This window comes from Eucalyptus grandis, chromosome 8 (genome assembly GCF_016545825.1).
Source record: "Eucalyptus grandis isolate ANBG69807.140 chromosome 8, ASM1654582v1, whole genome shotgun sequence".
In the NCBI taxonomy this organism is placed as follows: domain Eukaryota; kingdom Viridiplantae; phylum Streptophyta; class Magnoliopsida; order Myrtales; family Myrtaceae; genus Eucalyptus; species Eucalyptus grandis.
This window is the reverse complement of record NC_052619.1, coordinates 10,976,295-11,000,119: the sequence shown is the minus strand read 5'-3', so window position 1 is coordinate 11,000,119 and position 23,825 is coordinate 10,976,295. Positions and strand designations below refer to the sequence as shown.

Genomic DNA, 23,825 nt, shown 5'->3' with positions numbered 1-23,825 from the left:
GTAGCTTTATGTTTTCATGTTCTTATTGGCTTTTCATAATCCAAACTCACATATATATAATGGTATTTGGTTGAATGCATTGATCATGTAGCTGGGTGTCCTAGGTGTAATCTCAGACGTGATGTAGCAACCAGAGTTTGGACTCCACTTGAAATAATGAAAAACGTCCGTTTGTAGGACTCTACTAGCAATGACTCCGCACATATTTATATTTTGAAAGACTCTACTAGCATTCTCATAATATGATTTTGCTTTTAAAGCCCTCAGGAAAAGTTCATAATTTTTCTTTTTGAGTAATATGTCTGAAAAGACCCTTGAGTCTTTATAAACACCGCTTCGAACACAATTGATACATTTTAAAATGGTCATTGCTCAGACATATTTACCCTTGGCCTCTTCTAGGTTTTTTGGAAAAGAAATAGAAAGGATCTTGGAACTGTAATTGTTATGGCTTCTCAATGCAGATAGTTAAGTGTGCATGCCCAAAGAATAATTGTTGAGCAATGACCTTTCTGCTTGCTTTTATGAACGGATTTGTATTAATTCTCTTGTCAAGCACCGGTTGGTTGGATCGACACTCATGAAGGTGGTTAAACAATCCTTATGACGAGAAAAAAATGTACTCGATGCACCTTCTCTAAATTTGGGATTTCCTTCTCTGTGATGAACAGGAGTTCTGCCGTTGAAGTTGAGCAAGTTCCAAGCGGAAGAATCGCAAGAAATCAAAAAGAAGAAAAGGAAGAACAACGTGGCAAATGGGAAAGAAAAAAGAACGTGAAATCTCTCTATCTCCATCCCTAGAGAAAGACGATGGGAAAGAAACAACCGCTCTTTCTTGTGATTTGTTTGTGAAACCAAAGTCACCGTTAAATTTGAACTTTTTACTTGATATCAGCTTATAGTTGCGAGATGAATTTTGAGGATTTTGGACTACATATTCGTCATTATTATTCTTATATATGTTCCATGTGATGTGATACATGGCTGGTGTTATTAGATTCTGTAAAAACCATAGATTTTTTTTTTTAAATTTAACTATGTATATGAACTAAAGTTATTCCTGTATTAGAGTTTGAGAAAACTTGTGATATGTCTAAATTCAAACTCATCGTAAGAGTAGGAAATGTTTTTGCGATGAATATAGAATACAAAGTTGTTCTACTAGATAATAACCAAAGATTATTATTTGTTCCTAGATGCTTTAGATGGTAATGTCAATAGCATATCTCATAGATGAGCACATTTGACCGAATTGCGGGTAATCCGTGGACAATCATGAAGAGGTTCCATTCATGATACATCATCACCACTTGGACACAAACACGTAGGCCACTATCTCAATGAGTTGGTATCTTACGTGGACTAACTTAGCTTGAGGTACGTTCCTTAGCCTTCTTGAAGCTTCAAGAATCTTCTAAATATCTTCACATGTTGGTAGATGTAGTAATTCTTGATAGGAGTGAGATTGTAAATAATGTCAGTTGGTTGGAAGAGAACCTTTAATGTAATTTACTATGGTATCGGTTAATTACTCCTTGGTGAATTTTTGTTCATAAACGCAAATTACTAATTATAGGTGTAATTGACATTGCGACAATTACAAGTAGTTGTCTATATCATATAAGAGAAACTTATCTTCAAAGTAGTAACATAACCTAAGAGGAAGTAATTTACCCTATAGTAAATAATTTAATTTGCAGTTAATTTTCACTTTATAGGTTAATAATCTATGTTAATATTAGTAAACTGAGTGAATGGTAATTGCTACTAATGTAACTTTCCTTTTATTAGTAAACTGAATACTGAACCTAGTTGTAACAACATTCCTCATTGGGGCAAAATTTCTTTCGGTTTATAAATTACATTTTTATATGAATATTAATAAACACAAATTATAACAAAAGTTATAAATTATCTTTTCGGCTACAAATATTTAATCAATTTAACAAGCACAATGCTGACAAAAGCGCCCAGATTGAGACAACCGTTTAATTTAAGGTTACCAATTTCAATTATTGAGCACCGAACAACAAGAATATAAAAGCTTCCAAAATCAAATTGTTGATATGGTATTTTATGTCATCATATCACATTCTATTCTTCAATACTTGACTAAGACCAAGTCATGAGGTTATTATCCTAGGTTGAAACAAGTTCTCCTGTCGGATTATTGTCCACTTGAATAGACCAGATTGATTATGCAATAGCGGCTATTTTTATGATCAATAAAATATTTGGAGTTAATAGTACTAAGTAAAGATCTTTTAATTTCTGAGTATATATTAACGATTACCGGACATTAGATTTTGGTAGGAATAATTTTGTTTTTGTCCAGGTGCAATATTTAATGCAAAGATACAAATTCATCGATGGTTTCTTTTAATTCTTAGGTTACAAACTTTAGCTTATTTTGTAAGAAAAGAATAACAAACTGCATCATACACCATGAAACATGAGACATTATCTATCTATCTATAAGAAAATAGTATTTTGAAGGTTCGTGGGCTTTTCACTCAATTTTGCCACTTGGCAATATGTCTAGGGCACAACTACAAAATGTGGCCAATAAAACCCCAGACCCCGATTGAGGAAAAGAGCAAAATAATATTAAATGGGAAAACAGAAAAATGAACAACACTTCATTTAAAAATATCAAATCAAAAATCCTTTACGAAATTAAATTTTAGAAAGTTAAATAAATTAATCACATAATTAGGAAAAAGTAGATATCAAACAGAAGGTTATTCAAAAGAAAGCCTAAAATTTAGCACTACCACGTAAAAAGTTCGTGTGAAATTAATAAATTAACTATATTATTATCAACAATTTAAATGTTAAACAAAAATCTACCAGAAGTAAAAGCTAAATTTTTTAAAAAAGCAGTATTACCTAAAAAATAGACAAAAGATATTGAGATAAAAACTTAAACTAATAAAAATAGTTGCACTCAGCCTGGCGCTATTATATCAAGCAATAAATAACTCAAGCCCAATCATCCTATGTTATGTAATTTTGAAGATATATGTGTCTATTTCTTTTGCTAACATATATTTTAAAAAGAATACTAGAAATTTGATTAGGTTCACAAACCTATTGACCTAAGTATAGTGAGCTTGAGCTTGACTCAACAAGACGTTCAAAGAAGCTCACTTGACCAGAAATCATATTAGTCGACCTCAGGTAATCACGAAATTAAGCCCCAGTTACTACTGAGTAGCTTGACTCAATTTCACTCCTTCATGTGATGGTATAGTTACATAATGTAAAGAATTAATAGTTGAAGAAAAAGGTGCCAAAAAGTGTATATACCCAACCATTTCCAAACAAATTAAAAAAATTAATGTTTGATCTCATTTAACAAATAAAGAAAGATTCCACCCGTGCAAGCACAGGTTACTCCACTAGGTATTATATGATGTCTAAAATACAGTAAATGGTAATGTTCTCTATTGTGTATGAACTGAATCAGTTGTGGTAAAGTGTAATTATTGCAATAGAGGCTTATGCGGTCATATTGACGTCGTATGCATCTTCTGTATCTATATCTATGAATGAATGGATAAAACCTAAAGTTGAGAATGGTAGAAAAACTAGACTCCATATTAATACTAAGCAAAAGTTGATCTCCAACATAGCTCGAGATTGACTTGTTGAAGTGCTAAGAAATTATTGACATAGTATTTGAGCGAAGTTGATAAATTTACCTTCTGTTTCTCTATCTCTACTTCATACAAAATGATCTGCCAAATATGTGCCATTCTATCCCAGTATATTTCTGACAGAGCATAGCTAATCTTCATCATTTTTCCTCATCCTCTTGACTAGGGGAAGAGAATTACCTTTCTCGTCAGAAACAGATTCATCCGCAGACAATGAGAGCCCGACTCCGGAGACATGGCATTTTCCTCTCCTCCATCTTCATCAGAAGCATCGCATGATTCGTTTTCATGTGCTGCAGAACGAGAACAGCCAGGTTCGTGGTCAGGATTGTCTTCTTCCCCAACTATACTGGTGGCCTCCGGGAAGTGCTGCTTAGCATGCCTCAGCATTCGCTTTAGTGACCTTGCTAAGTCGGATTTAATACTTCTCATAATCTTCTATAAGAAAGATCAGCTCGGGATGCAGCGATTTTCCTTTTGATCTTTCCCACAATTCTCCTTCTATTAGTGTTTTCTTGCTGTTCCTGCCTCTTAAGTCATCACATAAATCACTCAAACACAAAGAAAACATTCAAAAAGAAGAGAAGGAAATGCAAATGATGACTGGAGCTTGAGACTGGATAGGGTGGCAATACATAGAGTACTCACCTTCTGCATTTCAGCAACAAAATTATAGAGTTGAAAAGTGAGATGCTTGTGTCATGGGTCGATAGTTTCCTTGACTGCAGATTAACCTATGCGGCGTCCGGTGAACGGAATTCACCAGACCAGCCTTCCTTTTATAGTTGTTCCAATGAACAATACGACAAATATTTCTTTTTATATGAGATTGTATCATACCCAGCTTGGCTCAAAGTCTAATCCATTGAGCGAGACAGCAGCCCTAAAAGCATTTGGTTTCGGCTTACCATAGCCTCATAAGGAGAATGGCATTAACCTGACCGTTTGTGCACGGGAGGCCAACTTCGCCCTGAGCTCATAAGTAATATTATCTTTCTATCCTAAAACTCTTAACGCCAACGTCCTAATGATACTCCCGTGGCCAGTTGTGTTAATCCTTCTCTGCCCTCGGTCTTCACTCGATAACCTCAAACTTCACTCTCAAGGATTCGCGGGTACAGAGAATCACGGACCGTGTCAAACTCCCCATCCATTCTGCAACGCCCTCGTTGCGGGCTGTATTGTCGCTTCCCTCGTTTCCAACCTTCAAGGCCTTCTTGGGAATTACGTAGATGGCAACGCTTGTCAAACAGAATAAGTCACAGCACTCCATTGCTTCCTTCTCCCAATCAAAGCTGTTCGCGAATCTCCAATCACTTGTACTCCCCGACAAGTGTGGCACCTCTAGCCAACTACACCCCTATGGCAGCACTTTTTCGCCTACTAAGCTCCTCCCGATTTCAAGCCAACAGATGATCCTCTTGGTGGAAACGTGATCGTAGACCTTTTCTTGCCCATTGATCCAGGACGTTATTCCCAACAGTAATTCAATTCCTTCCTATGCCCCCATTGCCATCTCGAAGCTAGACAAGAGCCGCACGTTATCCGAGCCCCTTTGGCCTCGCAATCTCTTTGCCCTCATAGGACTGGGAAAACCACATGCTTTTCCCAAAATCACCCACCTACCGGAGAGATCCCCGTTCGATACCATTTGTCATAGGTCGATAATTTCCTTGGCCGCGAATTAACCCGTGCGTACTGGCGAACGGAATTCACCAAGCCAGCCTTCTTTCTATGGTTGTTCCAATGAACAATACGACGAATAGCTCTTTTCGTATGAGATCGTACCACGTCTAGCTTGTCTCGTGCATCTAGTCCATCGAGCGAGACCCCTCTTTAGACTCAACAATCGGCTTTGGCCTACCATAGCCTCATTAGGAAAGCGACATCAACTCCCGACCAATTTGTGCACGGGAGGCTGATCCCGCTTTAAAGCTCCTAAGTAATATTATCCTTCTATCTTTGTGGCATCCCAAAATTCAAAGTCAAGTTATAAGGTGTGTTAAAGCCTCTAATTAGGTAATGAGATTACCTATGGTTTAATGCTTTAGCCATTAGTCTTTTTAAGATTAGGTGATTTGTGCTTATGTTCATGAGATTTTAAATTTGATAGATTAATAATGATAATCTATGCTTGGCCATGCACCTTATGAATTAAATAAAATGTCACAAGACTTTGGCCATGTGGAATTTAAAATTTAAAATTTATAGAAGAAATTATGAAATGGGGAAAATTTAAATTTTATTAGGATGGGCCTTAGGCCCATTGGCCTAAGCTTTAGTGGGCCAAGCTAGTCGGCCCAATAGGAGCCCACGGTGGGGCTGTCGACCGGCCCATTGAGGCCCAAGGAGGTGTGGCCGTCGGCCACAAAGGAGGCCCAAGAGGAAGGCCCAAGCCCAAGCCCAAGCCCAAGTTCAAAGCCCATCTTGCATGTGTGGTGAGAAGTGGCACAAAGGAAGATGGCATGCATTGGCCATTGGTGAGGCAATCTCATGATTGCAAATGATGGGGTTTGGGGGAGATAAAAAGGGAAGAGAGGAGAGAGAATGGCCGGTTAGCCATTCGCCCAAGGGAGAGAGGTACCGTGCGAGAGAGAGGGAGAGAGGGCCGAGAGAGGAGAAGCCGAGAGGAAGAGGAGGAGTCGCCGTCCGTCCGCCGTGCTTGCCGCCGTGTGCCGTCGTCCGTTCGGTCTAGAGGCAAGTTGGAGTCCTCTAGCTGCTCTTGCACGTGTGTGTGTGTTACATGTATGTCGAATTTTGGGTGATTAGGAGAGAAAAACCGAAGCTTGGATGGCTTGTTCTTGAGTGGTGTTGCTGTTTTCGCTTGAACAGTTTGAGTCAGAATGTTGTGTGAGCTTGCATGCATGTTTAGAGTCCGATTTTGGCTTCTATTTCTTCATAAAAGTTGTAGCTAACATCTTAAAATACAACATAATAAAATTTGGTGGAAAATTATGGAGATTTAAGGGGTTAAACTCTCATCCTACGGAGACACCAGATCTGGAACGATTTCACTGACCTTTCGGTGGATTTGTGGTTGCATGTTGATTTGAACTAAGAATATCTCTTCTATTTATTCATTAAAGTTGTAGGTAACATCTTAAAATACAACATACTCAAATTTGAAGTAAAATGAACAAGTATAGCCTAGGAAATCGACTTATTCTTGAAGACTGGAGACGTGGTACTGACACCCGAGACTTCATGGACCCATATGGTGACTTTTCTTTGGAAATTTGACTTGGATCTCTTCATGAAACTTGTAGAGAACATCTTGAAGTAAAACATATCCAAATTTCAGAGGAAAATAATAAGAATAGGTAGGTGAAGACTCAGTATTTCGGAGAAGCATGCACTGGACGATTCGGTGTTAGATTCAGAAGCTTCGTGAGACTGTAGAAATTAATATAAAAAATTTGACTTGAAGTCTTCATAAAAAATGTACTTTAGTGTCCTGGCTATAACTTGGTAAAATTTAGTAATTTTTGGAGGTCGTATGGATATTTTAATCAAATTGTTTCGGAAACTGTGCATTCTGATTTCATCCGAAAATTATATGCTGTTTTGTGTGAATTATGGATTTGTGTGGATTTCTCATTGGCCGTGTATTTTGCATGAAATCATTATCCTATTGTCTTGTTTATCACTTGCCCTAAATTTTATGATTTTTGAGAATCATATAGATATTTAAATTTAATATCTTTGAAAGTGGCATAAGCTGGAATTTAAATAAACGTAAAAGGGCATGATAAATGGATTATTTTAATTGGCATAAATTCCATAAATTATATTTCATGAATGATTGTACCATGTTGCATGTATGATGAGGTCTTGATGTATGCATGACAATGAATTGAAATGCAGGTGTGAATTCAATGTTGAACATGATTTTTGGTTGCCATTGCATCTTATGCCATGCTAAATTGAGACCGAAATTGGTGAACATGAATAATGTTAAATGAGGAGATTGTTGTGGCGGATGGTAATGCCCGAATGTATAGAGACACATTGCCGGATGGCCTCGGGAGTGTCAGGATGCCCGGTGGTATACGGTACGTAATTCCGTGGGAGGCCCGGTGGTATGTCGGTACATAATTAAAGTCTTGTTGGAGGTCTTTGCTCGAAAGGAATGCCTCGCAATGCCGCAGGGTGCGGGATGCCCGGCCAGGGAGTGTAAATGTCGGAAGCCCCGTCGGAGGTCTTTGCCCGAGGGGAATGCCTCGTGATGTCGCTGAGATGCGAGATGCCCGTAATGTGGGGGCAGATGCCCTGTCCCGGAATGGCTGAATGCCGGAGGTTTTCGCATGGGATGCGAGTGTAAAATATGAGATGAAATTAATGATCCGAGGAAGGGTGATGTGGTGATCAAATTGAAAGTTAAAAGTGGAAATTGAACCATGCATGATATGATATGATGATGATCACCCATGGCATGATGATATGCATGATGATGATCACCCATGGCATGATGATATGCATGATGATGATGATGTATGATGTGATATGATGATGATGATCACCCATGGCATGATGACATGCATGATGATGATGATGTATGATGTGATATGGTGATGATCACCCATGGCATGATGATATGCATGATGATGATGATGTGTGATGTGATATGATGATGATGATATATGATGTGGCATGATGACATGCATATATGTTGTGATATGATGATGTCATGATGATGATGACATGTGTGATATGATGAAGTCATGATGATGATGACATGTGTGATATGATGATGTCATGATGATGATGACATGTGTGATATGATGATGTCATGATGATGATGACATGTGTGTGATATAATAATGTCATGATGACGATGATATGAGTATGACATGATGATACACATGTATGTGTTATGATTGTGGTGATGATGCATGATAGTATACGCCTGGCTTCAAGGTAAGTAATGCCTGAGATGCATGTATGACTTGTATGATGCATTGGGTGGTTATTGGATTCCTTTCTGTTGAGTGGTTGTACACCCATTTTGGGGAATAACATTTCGACTAGAAAAGATAACATTCTAAGGAGGAGGATAGCAAAGGGATAAAACTTTTGGACGCCGATACCGATCAATGGACTTTAAGTATTCGATTGGAGAAGATGTCGGTCATCCTTTGAAGTGTAGCCGAGTATAGAAGACTACGGCATTTTGATGTACTGACTAAAGATGTCCATATGCTTTATGCAAATAAACGTGTTCGGCTTTAACTTATATAAGATGTTTAGTAGGTGTGCATCGTTTTCTGAATATAGGGAAGGGAGTTTGTTGGATGTGCTTCCGTATATGAATTGCGCAAGGGACCTATAAAAAAAAGAAGAAGTGTAAACCTCCTATGCTGCATGGACTTGCTGCAATTGAAATGGTATTGGAGTAACATGTTAATAAGGAAAGTGAAAGGTAAGCGAACTGTGGCGACCCTAATGGATCGGGGCCGCCGAGGGTGCCACAATCTTATAACTCTTAGCACCAACCGTCCCGACAACACTTTTACGGACCAGCTTGTGTTCATCCTTTCTGCACCCTTGCTCTTCACTTGATAACCCCAAGCTTCACTCCCATGGGTTCACGGGCATGAGAGAATTATGGACTGTGTCACTTGCAAGTTAATTCAACAAGTTTTTGAAATCTAGTGCTTGGCAGAAGTTGCTTGGATCTTCTAGGGGCAATATGAAGTTTTGTTATTTGAGCCAATTGCTTCCACAATCTTGTAACCATTATGAGTAAATGATTTGCTTGAGGGTTTGCACACATTTATCACAACAAAAACAAAGTTAAACAAAATAACTTGGTACAACTTTCACCCCCCACCCCCGAAAAAATAAAATTTGATGAAGTGCAATCTTACCCTTCAACCTTCAAGGTCATCTCAAAGCAAATGATGATAGTACTCTCACTACAGCTTCAGACATAGAGAACATATTGTCCTCCAGTACCAATTTAACATCAAGAGCAAGTTCTCCTTCAATCGTTTTATTTCTAATTTGAGAGGAGAGAGAAAGTTCCTTCAGTTTTCTAATGGCCCAATCCACATCGCATATGACTGCTTCAACTGATTGCAGAATGCAAATGATTACTGCAATGCTGGTGTATTTGTCGACAACAGGATATAATTCAGAAATCTCCACGGACCATCAATTGCTGACCCTGTAACTTTGCACAACTCTATAGCAACATCTTGAGCAAAGATCGAATCATCAGGAGGCGAGCTTAGTTGAAAGGCTAGTAATACCAGACTCCTAACAACTTGGAATATTTGATTCCATTGCTTTTGCAGATCTGTGTAGCCCAGGATTCATGAGAGTTTCTCAGTTGGCAGGGCAACTTGTTAGTAATCATCAACATAATATCACCAAGGACCTGAAAAGAACATACTGCCATAGCTTAGAAAACAGCACATGAAATCAGCAAAAGACTTATGAAAGAGAAAATTTGCTTTTACCTCAGCCTCACGAAAGGATGAAATTGCAAGAAGCTCGGATAACAGAGGCTTCAGGATCTTCACGACGAATATCTCAATGTTCTTTATTTTGGATCATTAATCACATGGGTTGTATTTTCACCATCAAAACCGTACTCAGTTATGCAGACTGACACCAAATCTTCAAGCAGCTGGGCAAAATGAGGGCCCTGCAAATAAATCATTAACATATCCTTAAGGCAGATAAGTGCTTGATGGAGATTATCTCTTTGACCTTCAATCCTACTTTTGTTCTTTTCATTTGGAAGACTCGATTGGACTGACTTAAGGAGAAGTATCAGCTTCAGCAATTGGGTCCCAGAATCTTAATGTCACCATAGATAGAAGTCTTAAAGGGATCGTCCTCACTAAAACAGGGCAAGACCTGACGTGACGAAGCAGAATATTCAAGATGAGATATAATGTTTGAGCAGCTTGTGCTCTTGTTGAAGGATGATTGGCCAAGACTCTGGGAGGCTGTACTAGCATTAGAAAATTCAGGATCGTATAACTTTATTGTAGTTTGCAGTAATTGATTGATTGCTGACGTTGCCAAGAGAGGCATCTGTTCTTAAGTCAAGGTGGTGCAGCCAGAATCAGTATGGTCAGGAATATCAATTGCAGTAGTTTTGCCCATTTGCCCTTTTTAGTCCATTGATCTGCCTTGGTTTGCCTATATGTTTCTCCACCAACTAATGGAATTTAACCAAGTCAATTAGCTCCTTTTCAAGTTCTACCCTCTTATCACCTGTTGCTTTCTCCATTTCAGTGGCTATGGTGTTGGGCACCACCTCCGTTATACCCGGTAAAATTATGGCGCAGCTTTTGGTTCTCTTGAACCTGAGCCTGAGTCAGCTCTCTGACCAAGAAGGACTGATCTGCCAAGAAAATGAATACATAGTTACGAAAATGCAAAATTCTTCCACCCGAAAACTCATGCAAAAGGTATGTGTTATCATCGTTTGAAAACTCATTACGTCGGGTAGGTTCTATATTAAAAATAATAAACTAATTTAGATGGGTAAGTCCTAGGTTCCATCTTGGACAAAATCCGAAACTACTCATTCCCACTGTATCATAGGGTTCGAACAAGCATAGGAAGCCATCTGGTCCTAATAACCTCCGATTAACCATCCTTATTTCCTTGAACAACTCTCTTCCCCATCGCAGCCGTTTTGTCCTCAGCTACTTCGCCCTTGTCATTTTTTCATCACCATTTATTTAGAGCCTGTTTGGTTTGACTTTGGGGAAATGCTATTGAGAGAATGCAAATACCTTTGAGATAAAGGGGTTTCGAAATGTTAGATTTTGGTAAATTATAACTGAAAAGTGCTTTAGGAAATACAAGACTGTTTGGTAAACATATATTTGAAAAGCCCTTTAGTGTGACTAAATTAAGTTTTTTAGTTTTAGTATTTTTAAAATTGTAAAAAACAATGACTATATAACCTTTTACATTTTCATGCCGAGAGTAATGTTAAAGATATATATTAGTAAATTTATTTAAAAATTATATTAAAAGAATTTGATTATAGATTAAATGCAAAGCTCAACTTTTGGCCTAGTTTTTTTAGGTTTGTTTTCAACTTTGAATATTTTTTTAATTATTGTAGTATTAATCATATTTGTTAATTAATGATCATTCTAGTGTATTGATAAAAAGTTAGGCTATTGATTGTCAAAAGATAAAAATGACAAAAAAAAGAAAGGCGAACAACATTTACAAAATGGTTTTATTTTTTAAATAAAAATCCGATGAAACTCGTTGTCGATCAACGACGGTTGGGGTGTGGGGAAGATAATCGGTTTAAAAAGAAGAAGAAATTAACAGATGAATAGTAGAGGTGGACTTGCATTTCAAAGGCCAGCATTTGGCCAATGACATCTTCGAATGCTGAATCAAACACCTAAATTTTTTCCTAATGGGCTTTCGGGCCGAAATTGGAAATGCTAAACCAAACGGAGCCTTAGTCTACTACCCAAAAAATAAAAATAAAAATATAAACAAGCCATTTGATAGAGGTTTACTAATTTTCCATCCTTTTGCATGTTGAGTTTTCTTCTTTCGCTAGGTATTCTTTTCACAGTGATTTACTTCTCGATGATGCGCGTATCAGCAATGACCTTCAAATGAGCTCAATCTTGTTCAAGATGGGCTCTACACACCAAAAACGAGAATGCCTCTTGGGATTTTCCTTAGGCGGATCCCCAAGTGATTTAGTGGGTAGCGGTTTGAAGAAGAGAATATATAAGTAGAAAGAATTTTATACTTGGAAAAGATGAGAGAGTTATAATAGATTTCCCCAATTTGTGCTCTCATCTTCCTATTCATAGTAGTCAATCTCTGAGCCATGGCTTGCCACGTGGCACAAACACATTTTTAGATACTATATATAATTTAACTCTCATTTGTAGTAATAAATAAGTTGTTCTCTTGCCATTATAGTTTTGTCTCAATAAGATTCAGGCTTCCAAACTTTGATATTCTTAAGAAGGAATTCCGTAAAAAATTTTGTTCGCAGGCTTCAGGCGGCTTTCAAGTATGAACCTTTGATAACTCCCTAGACACCAAGATTCGAGGTTAATCGGACTTGAAATGTTTTCCAGGATTTCGATGTTGGCCGGATACGAACAGATGATTTTTTATTATTATGGGCTTTTGACCATCTAAAAATGTTAATATCTGACCCATTTAGTGAATTTATGTTTTCTAATACAAAGCATCTTTTTTAAGACCCCTCATTTAAGTCACATCAAGCTATGAGCCATGCACTGGCTTTGACCAACCGCACTACAAAAGAGCATATAATTCCAATGCGAATATGGTCCTAACTCCAAATTGAAAGCCAACTACTTCCTCTGGTCAACTTTGACTTATTTTGTCAGCTAGAACAAGCAAGGTGATTACTTGAATGAAGTCAACACCATACTCGCGGGTTGAACAATTGACTGCTGGCACGTTTGATGGGACGCAATATCGAGAATTACACCCCAAAATAAAAAAAAAATTGTTTTTCTCGAAGGTGAAAAAGAAGTCATGCTCTGGCCATATCATATCAACATAAATTCACACCATTAAAAAGAAATGAAATTTTGTCCTGAATATGGTGTGTGTTTCTACGTATAGTCATATATTATTGATTCTATCCAGTGCTCCACGTTAATAAATACCAAATCGTAAAACCATAAACTATGAAAAAAAAAAAACAAAATAAAAGAAGTTAAAGTGAGGGTTATCTCAAACAAGATCTTTAACATTAAACTTCCAAAATCCCATTTCTTTTCTGCCAAAATAAATGGAAATACTTCAATTTTAGGAAAGATTTTGAGAATCTGGATATATAATGATCCGCATGGACTTGAAGATTGGAGTAAGTGTTGAGTAACATGTAATCCTCGAAATTTGAACAAAGAGCTAAAGCCACTTCAATATCAACCCAAAGTTTAATCCCCATTCTTTTTCATGGCCAGAAAAATCCCTCTTTTCATTTGGTAAACCAGTTTGTAGTGAAAGTGACAAAGGGTCATGCAAAAATAAAGATTCATGAAAATAGGGGCCTCATAAGGGAAGTGACAAAAATGAGAGAATGAGAAAATGAAAAATATAGCAAAAAGTATCACTAAAACCCTAAACTATATCTGCCGCAATATCAAAATGACACAAATTGATAATATGGGAGGAAGAATGTAATTGCATTCATTGTATCCTCTTGCACATGTATAAGAAGTCCATTTAAAATGGAAGAAAAACAAAAAAGAAAAGTAGGAAAAAATATACAATATAGCATTTTCCTATTCTAAAATTTGTAAATATGATATTGTGGATTGATTGAATCAATTAGTCTCCAATTAGAACAATCTCAATAAAAACATATCATCAATAGTATCTCCACCAATCCCTTTTAAGCCGGCGGCTTAGAAATATCAAAGACGCCTACCTTGCTTAATAGATATATGTGTTGTCTCTGATATAGTGGCTTATTAAAATATCTGCAGGTTGTTCCATCGTTTCAATCTCCTTTGTTATTACCATCCCTTCTTGGATTTTATCTTGAGTGAAATGACAATCAACCTCTATATATTTTGTTCTTTCATGAAGTCTGGATTTGCCATCAATTTAAGTGTAGCATCATTGTCACAAAACAATTCACTTGGTCCATCCTTGCTTGTCAAGATCTAATAGTAGACCCCATATCCAAACTATTTCATAAACTCTTTTGCCATGCTCAATATTCCAACTTGGTTGAGGATAATGAGGTAGTCACTTGTTTCTTTGTCTTCCATGCTATCAAGGATTTTCCCAATTTTATGCAAAAACTAGTGATGGATCTACGAGTCATTAGACAAGTGGGGTAGTTTGTATCACAATAGGTTGTCATCTTCATGTTGCAATTATGAGATAGAAGTATATCAAGTCTTGGCCATCCTTTAAAATATTTTACAACCTTCAATGCCACATTTATATGAGATTGTTTTGGGGTCATGCATGGATTGATCAAGTATATGTACTGCATAAAATATGTCAGCTTGGTCATGGTAAGGTAAATCAACTTACTACAAGTCACGATATCTTGATGGATCTTCAAGCAATGCATCTTCATTAGATGATGATGAACCCACATTATATTCATGTGTTGTTAGTTTGGCTTTTTGCTCAATTGGCATGACAACGGGCTTGCATCCCAATAGTCTGCCTGCAAAACAATTTCCAAAATAAACTTCCACGACTAAGACAAATTTCTTTGTCGGATCAAGTTATCTCAATGCCAAAAAATATTTTTGGCCCAAATCTTTAATGTGGAAAATAGAATGCTGGTATTATTTAAATTTTCCAATAGCCAAGTCATCATTTCCTATGATAAATATGTCATCAACATATATCAATAGATAAATCGATGAGGTACTTGGGTCTAGGTAAATAAGACATAATCATGTTTGGAATGTTGAAAACCTGCATTTGTGAGTGCAATGGTAAATTTTGCATGTCATTGTCGAGAAGTCTACTTCAGTCTATATAGGGATTTTCGGAGACAACACACTTGAGACTCCCAATATTTGTAAACCTTATGGGAGTTCTATATAAATTTCCTCATAAAGGTTGCCGTGAAGAAAAGTATTGTGAATGCCCATTTGATGTAGTTGCCAATTATGAGATGCGGCAATGGATAAGAAAGAACGAACAATTACTTCATTGGTGACTAGGGACAAAGTTTCATGGTAATTGAAACATTCCCTTTTTGTAAATCCCTCGGCAACTAAGTGAGCCTTGAAACGTTCTTGAAGCCATCGCCTTGTAGTTGATTTTATGTACTCATTTGCAATTAATCGATAAGTAGAGGTACAAGATCCCAAGTGTGATTCTCAATGAGTGCCTACAACTTAGCTTCTATGGTCTATTGCCATTGTGGATCACGTGCCACTTCATTATAGGAAGATGGTTTTGTTCCTGTGATAGGTGACTAATAATATAACACGTGTTCTGGAGATAGTCTAGTAAATGAGACATAAGATGATGCAATGTAATAAGTACTTGGAGAATTCAAAGTGGGACATTTGTAAACCTTGGTTCATGTAGGGGGACCAACATGGTGTCTAGAATGTCGAGGCGGTTCTATATGAGTCTGTTTAGGAATCGACAAACAAGCATCATTAATAGATGGTTGTGGGGTGCCACTAATGAAATAGGTGAATCATTCCCCTCATTTGATAATATTGGTGATCCAATTTCTCGATTCAAAGATGAAGAAATAGCTGGCATAGATGGTATATACTCTGGTGCAATAAAGATATATTGGGGATATGTAAAAAATTCTTCTTCTAATGAGAATGGACGGTAGTCAGATGTTGTGACAGATGACTGAGATGAAGATTTCAACTCCTAGAATGGAAATACATCTTCATAAAAAATAACATCTTGGTTGACAAAAAAATGCCTCGTAATATCTCCACAACTTGATATCTTTTGTAAAGAAAGGTATCTAATAAAAATGTGTGGAATTGCACAAGGATCCATCTTATTTCGAGAAGCCATAGTTGCTATAAAGCATAAGTGGCCAAATACTCTTAGGTGATGAATTTCTGGTTGATTCTCGAAGAGCATGTCAAATGGGTTTCATCGTTCAAGAACATGATTTGGCATGCGATTGATTAGATAATTTACCATGATCACACAATCCTAAAAAAAATTCAGGAATGAAAACTTAATATTTTATTGTACGAGCAACTTCTTGACACCATGCCATGAATTGTTAATATTGGAGGAAGAATGTAATTGTAGCCACCCGTATCTTCTTGTACATATATTACAAGTCCATTTATAATGGAAGAAAAAACAAAAAGTAGGAAAGAATATATAAGATAGCTTTTTCCTATTCTATAATTTGTAAATTTGATCTTATGAATTGATTGAATCAATCAGTCCACAATTAGAACAATCAGAAAAAGGCGCATCTCAATAGTATCTCGAAAACGAAATTTCCAAACTTGTACCTTGCGACAAGAATACAATTCGTCTACCATTCAAAGATCCTCAAATTTATTCATGGGTACAAATATATCCTCTCTCTATCATGAAAAACCTAAACTTTCTTTAACGTGACCCAATGCTCCACTATTTTTCGTGTCATGAATACCTCAATACTTATACGAACAAGCCGTGAGAAAAAAGAACTTTCGCCATAGTTCCGTCCAGTTCGATGGAATGGCTTGTGTGGACAAAACGGGCAAATGGAGCTGACGTAGAATTGGTGTTTGCGAAAGATATGATTTAAGGATTTTGATGGTACAAAAAGTTTTACGCCAATGATCCCATACACATATTCAAGGCTTTTGGAACAAGGAAATAAAAAAAAACATGTTTCGGCGCGAGTCATTGTCGGAGGAACCGTCTGGTTTGTCCCCAAATGATACGGTCGCCATTCCGATTCGACCCCTCCCCACCTACGTTTACGGGGGCATTTGGCAGTGCTCGTTCCAATTCCACAGACCGTTCAGCTTCCAATGGCCGTACAATAACCTCCCCGCATTGTCATTCCGACCGGAATTCATCAACCTCTGTTTTCTCCCATCTCCAACTTCATCGAGAGAAAAACAGAGGGAAAGCAGAGACAGAGAGAAACAGAGACACGGAAAATGGGGAGCTGGGGAGCGATTCTGAGGCACCGGGGGATTTCTACCCGCTGATGAAGCTGAAGATGGCGGCGAGCAATGCCGAGAAGCAGATCCCCGCAGCCCCACTGGGCATTCTGCTACTCCATGCTCCACAAGGTCTCCCGCAGCTTCGCCCTCGTCATCCAACAGCTCGGCACCGAGCTCCGTGATGCGGTGAGCGCCGGTTCTCGATCTCCACGTTCTCGTGATGGGTCGGTGTCCGTTCTTTTCTTTCTTTCTTTCTTTCTTTCGTTTTTCGTTTCCGAGAAATTTGGACGATCGAGACGTGGTGATGATACGTGCATAGGATTGTGGATCAGGGTGGATGAGCATTTTGAGCTTTTGTGGATGCGTAATCGCTGAATATGTCCGTTTGTGGTGTTTCAGCAATGCCGTGATGAATTTTGGATGCATTGACTCCGCCTTTTGCTGCTAAATGGGAACGAAGTTGTTTTCTGTTTCTTTTTTTATCTGTTGGGGCCAAGAGAAATTTTTCTATGGCTCAGTGAGCAGTGCATCGGTGATCAGGAAATGTAAGCAAATTTGCCATATCATGATGGGAGGAGCAATATGAGAGAGGAAAAAAATTGCTAATTCTAGACTACCTGCCAAAGACAGCCGGCACAACGGCTTAGATAAAGTCAGTGAACCATAAATATTCTGCAAAGATGAATTCGGGTACATTTCTCTGTATGTTGTGCCTTGAGCGGCGCCCTTACCTACCAAAAGGCCCCGAAACAGTTTAATGAGGCATTCTAGTAGAGGGTCAATGCATGATCTTGATGCAAGACCATGACGTTAGAAGGAGTATTCCAAGCTTACGCTATTCTCTCTCATCAGCTTAAGCACAAGGTTTCCATGATTTTGGCATTTAGTTGATGGGAGGAGGTTCCTTGAGTCCATCTTCCTCCTCCTCCTCCTCCAAGGGTTTTGCTGTTTTAGTATTATTGTTTCTGCATTCCTAGCGAAATAAATTATAGGCTTTTCTCTCTCCTTCTTTCTCAAGAGAGATTCTGCAGGGAGGATATCATGTGTCAATGTTTGGAATGTTTCTTGGCTGCCCTGGCTTTACTCATACTGTTTGATAGCATGCGTGTGGCACACGTGGCACCTGGATCTAACAGTTCTGATGAACTGGATATAATAACAATTTAGTCATAGAAGATGACACAAGTATTAGTGAACCAGCTCCAGGACCTGATATTTGTCTATTCCTAGAAATCAGAATATCAGCTGTGGAAGTACATATTATTATCTAACCAATTTTACATGGTCAATGGAAGCTAGTTACTTTATCCTAGACAACTGTTGAAATTCAAAAGTCATAGGAAGTAATATAGGCTCTTATGACATGAACCGCATCTAAGTATGATGTTGGCTGGAATGTCGTGATATTAGTTTTGAAGTCAATGCTGTCATCATCCATAGATTCATGTGGTTACTTCTTGTTTTCTTTTTATACTTTCTCCTACTAACTTCTGTTGTCTGCTACTCCGAATGCAAAACTGTGAACTGTTAGATTAGTTGATGCAAATGCTACTAGTAGCCAATGCAGATTTCAGTGGAATTATTATATTAGTTTCTTGCAATGTGTTTTATCTGTTTAAATTTCTTTCACATTTTTGCAGGTGTGCATATTCTATTTGGTCCTGCGAGCACTTGATACAGTTGGTTCGTCCCATAACTCTGTATTTATTCTCTTTGTCTTGCATTTGCAAGATATTATGCTGTCTATCAAATATAGTGCATCTGTCCTATATTACTGTCATTTCATTTTGGGGACAGTAAACCTTAGCAGTCGTTTATCAAATTGATTTCAAATGTATCTATCCAGTTGGCAGCTCTACTTTTCCCATCAAACTTCTACATAACAGGAAAAGGAAGTGGAGGTTTTGAGGCTACATTTTCTTGTCTGTGTGTTTTCAAAGGCGAAAACCTATTCCTCTGTGAATCTCGATAATTCCGTATTTTTTAGCTATGGGAAGTTGCAACACTTATCTTTAGCACCTTTGGTTGGCTACTTTGCGCGAGCTGTCCTTTTCTGTCAATGACTAGCCATAGCGTGAATGCATTTGGAGTTTCCTTTTATGCTGATAACGTTCATGCAAATATTATGATGTTGGTCAGAGTGAGTAATTCATATCTAGATTTCATTTTATTTATCACCACTGACCATCATAAATGGAAGTGAAGCATGTTAATGCTCTAGTTGTTAGGGCCCCTGCTGATTTATTGGATGATAAACATTGACTTATAGTTTTAATCTGTTGAATAATCCATAAAAATCAGTTTTGAGGATTAGTCCTTAGTTCCCCTGTCTAATTCTCTTTAACATCGTGTTGAATAGTCGCTTCCAGCTCCATAATGACAGTAGTATGTGTTTTGGTGCTGGAATCTTATTTCTTCTAATGTAACCTTTCCAGAGGATGACACAAGCATACCTACTGATGTCAAAGTGCCTATCCTGAAAGCCTTTCATCAGCACGTGTATGATAAGGAGTGGCATTTTTCATGTGAGTAAACATGCTATTCAGTTACCTCTTTCTTGCCAGTTGAAGTTTTTGGTAATCTAAAGACTGGTCTTCATGTATTTAAATGCTTGCTTAAGTGTTGCTGCCCTCTGCTAACTTTTGCAAAAATTTCAGAAAACATGAATTGTATGTATATTGACAAAAATATTGTTGGACTCATATCTCTTAGCGGTTTCCTTGTACAAGTATGTGTCTCTATGCGTAAATAATTGGTGTGCTCCACATTTTGCATTAAGAATGGTCTTCGGAGCTACCTGGAGATTCTATCTTTAACAATATCCTGTAGCAATTGTACATCTTTGCCACATTGTTTTCATAGAGGTAGTTGTGTCTGTGACTTTATTTGAATTGACTTCAAATTGACTGAAATCATTTTCTTAACACCGCCTCGTAGAACAAGATATATCAACAAAATTTTGCCTCTATGTTATGATTCTACATGAGGAGCTCTACAAATAGTATCATCTACTTTTCTTTTTTTGCATTCTTTTACTAACTTTTACGAACCAATACTAAAGTATGATAGCGCTCTCTTGCTGTGACAAATTCTTGTAATATTTCTAGCATATGGGGATATTGGACAACCCCATAGGGTTAAATATTGCTAAATTATATCTAATGTCAAGTTGGGAAATAAGTTGTTTCTAAGCTCTTTAGGTTCCATCATGCCACTAATTCTCAACTGGCAAATTTTGGGACATGCAGAACTTGGTTAGCAAAGCTGTCTTAAGTTGCGACTGTTGTTACCTTGAAATTCTTATTATTGTAAGTTATAGTCTTTTGCTGTTTTAGTATATGAGAATCTGTAGATGGTGCTTATCCACTTCTCTGTGTTACCTCATTTGAGAAGAAGTTGGAGTGGACTATTTCAGTGGTCCAGAACTTTAGTGAGTTCACTGACTTGAATTTTCTGTTGTCGTATTAAGGTGGTACAAAGGAATACAAGGTTCTAATGGACCAATTTCATCATGTTTCCATGGCTTTCCTGGAGCTAGGGAAAAGGTTACAAACTAACGATTTTTCTTTGTAATCTTGATGTGAACGCCTTTTATGACATCAGAATATTCTCTTCTTCTAGCTGATCTTTAGCCACTCACTTAACCATATGTGTTTCCTTCACCAACATATCTAAACATCATAATGTCACAACTGATACTTGATAATATCATTGTCTACCAGATGTTTCTCTAACCAGTTTTTCTGTCAATGGGAATGCAAACTTGAAATTAAATTTTCCTGCAATTAACACAACCTTGGCAAACTGTTTCTGCTGGTTGTTAATTGACTTATTTTGCTTTATAGACCGTGGCTTTTGATTATACTTGCAGTTACCAAGAGGCTATTGAGGATATTACTAAAAGGATGGGAGTAGGAATGGCAAACTTTATTTGCAAGAGGTTTGTGATCTATGCTATGTGACACTTGTGATATTTTCCAAGACCTTACCTTAACAAGTAGCCAAGCCTCTTACAAAGATTACAGTACTTGGTTGCGCTTGGACTAGTTCGATATTGAGCAAGTGCATATACTTCACATGAGGAGAATCCTTGCCTCCAATGGGTAGCCCATCCTGCCTTTTACTATGACCGTGCTGGAGTAAGGGTTTGATCTTAGCTCTTTGGTACAACTCCTTGCGGGGTTCACTTATAAAAAAAAAAAAAAAAAAACTTCGGGCATCTAGAAGTTTATCATTTGGCCTAAATGACCATTCTTCCATCTTCCAAGGTCCACTGGCTTATTAACTCACTATTGACTACTATTCGCCTGCTTTATGGTAACTGATCAGGTTGGATTGAAACAAGTTTGATCAAAGAGCTGGCAATGTTCTTTGCACAAAGCATTTCAATGCTAGTTGTAGTCTTGCACCTTCCGGAAGAGCTGCTTGAGTGGAGATTAATCTGTTTATATGTCATTCAATTACTTATTTTACAAAAGTAACTAATTTCTTCCTCACCGCAGGTGAAACAATTGATGATTACGATGAATATTGCCACTATGTGGCAGGACTTGTTGGTTTAGGTTTGTCAAAGCTTTTCCATGCTTCGGGAGCTGAAGATCTGGCACCAGATTCTCTATCTAATTCGATGGGTTTGTTTCTACAGGTGGTTAAAAAGACGACTAAGTTTCATGTGTATTGCCACCTTTTATTTTTGGATTTCTGACATTGTTTTTGAATGCAAAAATCAGAAAACAAACATTATTCGAATTATTTGGAGGATATCAATGAGATTCCAAGTCACGCATGTTTTGGCCTCGTCAAATTTGGAGCAAATATGTAAACAAACTTGAGGTGTGCCTCTTCAACATGATTAATGACTATTAAGTGCTTAAGTAGATTGTTCAAGCCTTTTGCTATATGAAGTCGATTTTCCTTCACCCTGTTTGTAGGTGAATTGAGATATTATTCACTTATAGTGCTGAATAACATATTGCATGCACATCCTTATTTTCTCTATTCTGTGATTGGCCCCATCTATATAGGACTTGAAGTGTGAGGAGAACTCAGAGAAGGCAGTGCGATGTTTGAATGATATGGTCACGAATGCTTTGACACATGTTGAAGACTGTTTGACCTACATGTCTGCTTTAGGGGATCCTTCTATATTCCGGTTTTGTGCCATTCCTCAGGTACATGGTCAATTCTTCAAGGCAACATTGTGCTTCTCTTCAACCAAAAGTTGTTGCCTTCCTATATTTTAAAAAATATAGGAGGTAGCTATTGATATTCAAATTTCGGCTCTATAATAAGATCTCCGTTGAAAGTTTTCTCACGAACATACTACGAGCTCACTGTACACTACTCCCCACCCACATTCTCATGCACATTTGCACGCACAGCGTGCGCTCAGACACACAAATTGTCCCCTTCTCTCCCCTTTCACACATGTTTGTGCATCCTACACTAGTTTGCATTAAAGAAAAAGGTTGCTCTAATATTGGTTTCGCACATTGATTCTGAAAACTTTTCCTGCCATAATGAATTTTGCTGAAGTTGCTCTTCATTAAGACTTTCTGTACATGGTTGTTTTGCTTTCATGGTATTTAAGATTGCTATTTTCTTGTCTATGCCATTAATCTTTTGATTATCTGGGAGAAGCTACTTTGCCAACATTTTTGTACTGTTTCTAGATAATGGCAATTGGAACATTAGCTTTATGCTACAACAATATTGAAGTTTTCAAAGGCGTAGTGAAGATAAGGCGAGGTAAGAAAATGATTTGCTGATATTTTCTTTCATCATTGAAACTATAGCTATCTAGACTAGATGAAATGATTAGGCATGCTGAAGAACTTCAATGGCACTAGGCATTCGTAAAATAGTTTTACTGAGCCATTAGACACGAGGAAATAATGAGGTTTACTGAAGAACTAGATCGAGGCAAGACGGAAATGGCTTGTGCGGCTCACCATTCATTAGTTCGAGACCATTCATAGGGCCTTGCTTCCTGTTCTCATAATTGGTCATTTGTCATGGCAGTGTCTATCCATGACTCTCTCTACTTTGTGTATGCTCCAAGATAATGGTCCCTTAGTGATTCCATTTCTCTACCTATACTTTTCAGGTCTTACTGCTAAAGTTATCGATCGTACAAGAACAATGGCTGATGTTTATGGTGCATTCTATGATTTTCTTGTATGCTGAAGTCCAAGGTATGAAAGTCAAGAAGTAGCATGCACATCTTGTAATCTATTCTCGTGCACTTATCATCTTTAATTTTTAGTTATTTCTTCTTGAAAATGCACTAGACCTTATAACCTGTGTTAGACTTGATTTGTTGGAAGCAAACTGCTGAAGGCCTGCTCAGGACATGGCCAGCAATTAAAAGGGCGAATTTTCCAATGTCTTAGGGTTGTCATTGGACCAATTCCAATCCCTGTATCTCTAGATACTTCTTTCTCAGAGGGCTAATTCCCTATGTAGCTCTAGGCAAGGGCTAATATCCAAGCTGCCCCTCAATGCTGGTCTTAGACTGGTGGGGAATGACTGCAGTGTGAGGACACGTTAG

The 23,825-nt window shown here is 37.7% G+C and overlaps 1 pseudogene; it reads left to right on the top strand.

Annotated features, from left to right (window-relative positions):
• Positions 1-17,269: 17,269 nt before the first annotated feature.
• LOC120286955 lies at positions 17,270-23,475 on the top strand (annotated as a pseudogene).
• The last annotated feature ends 350 nt before the right edge of the window (positions 23,476-23,825 follow it).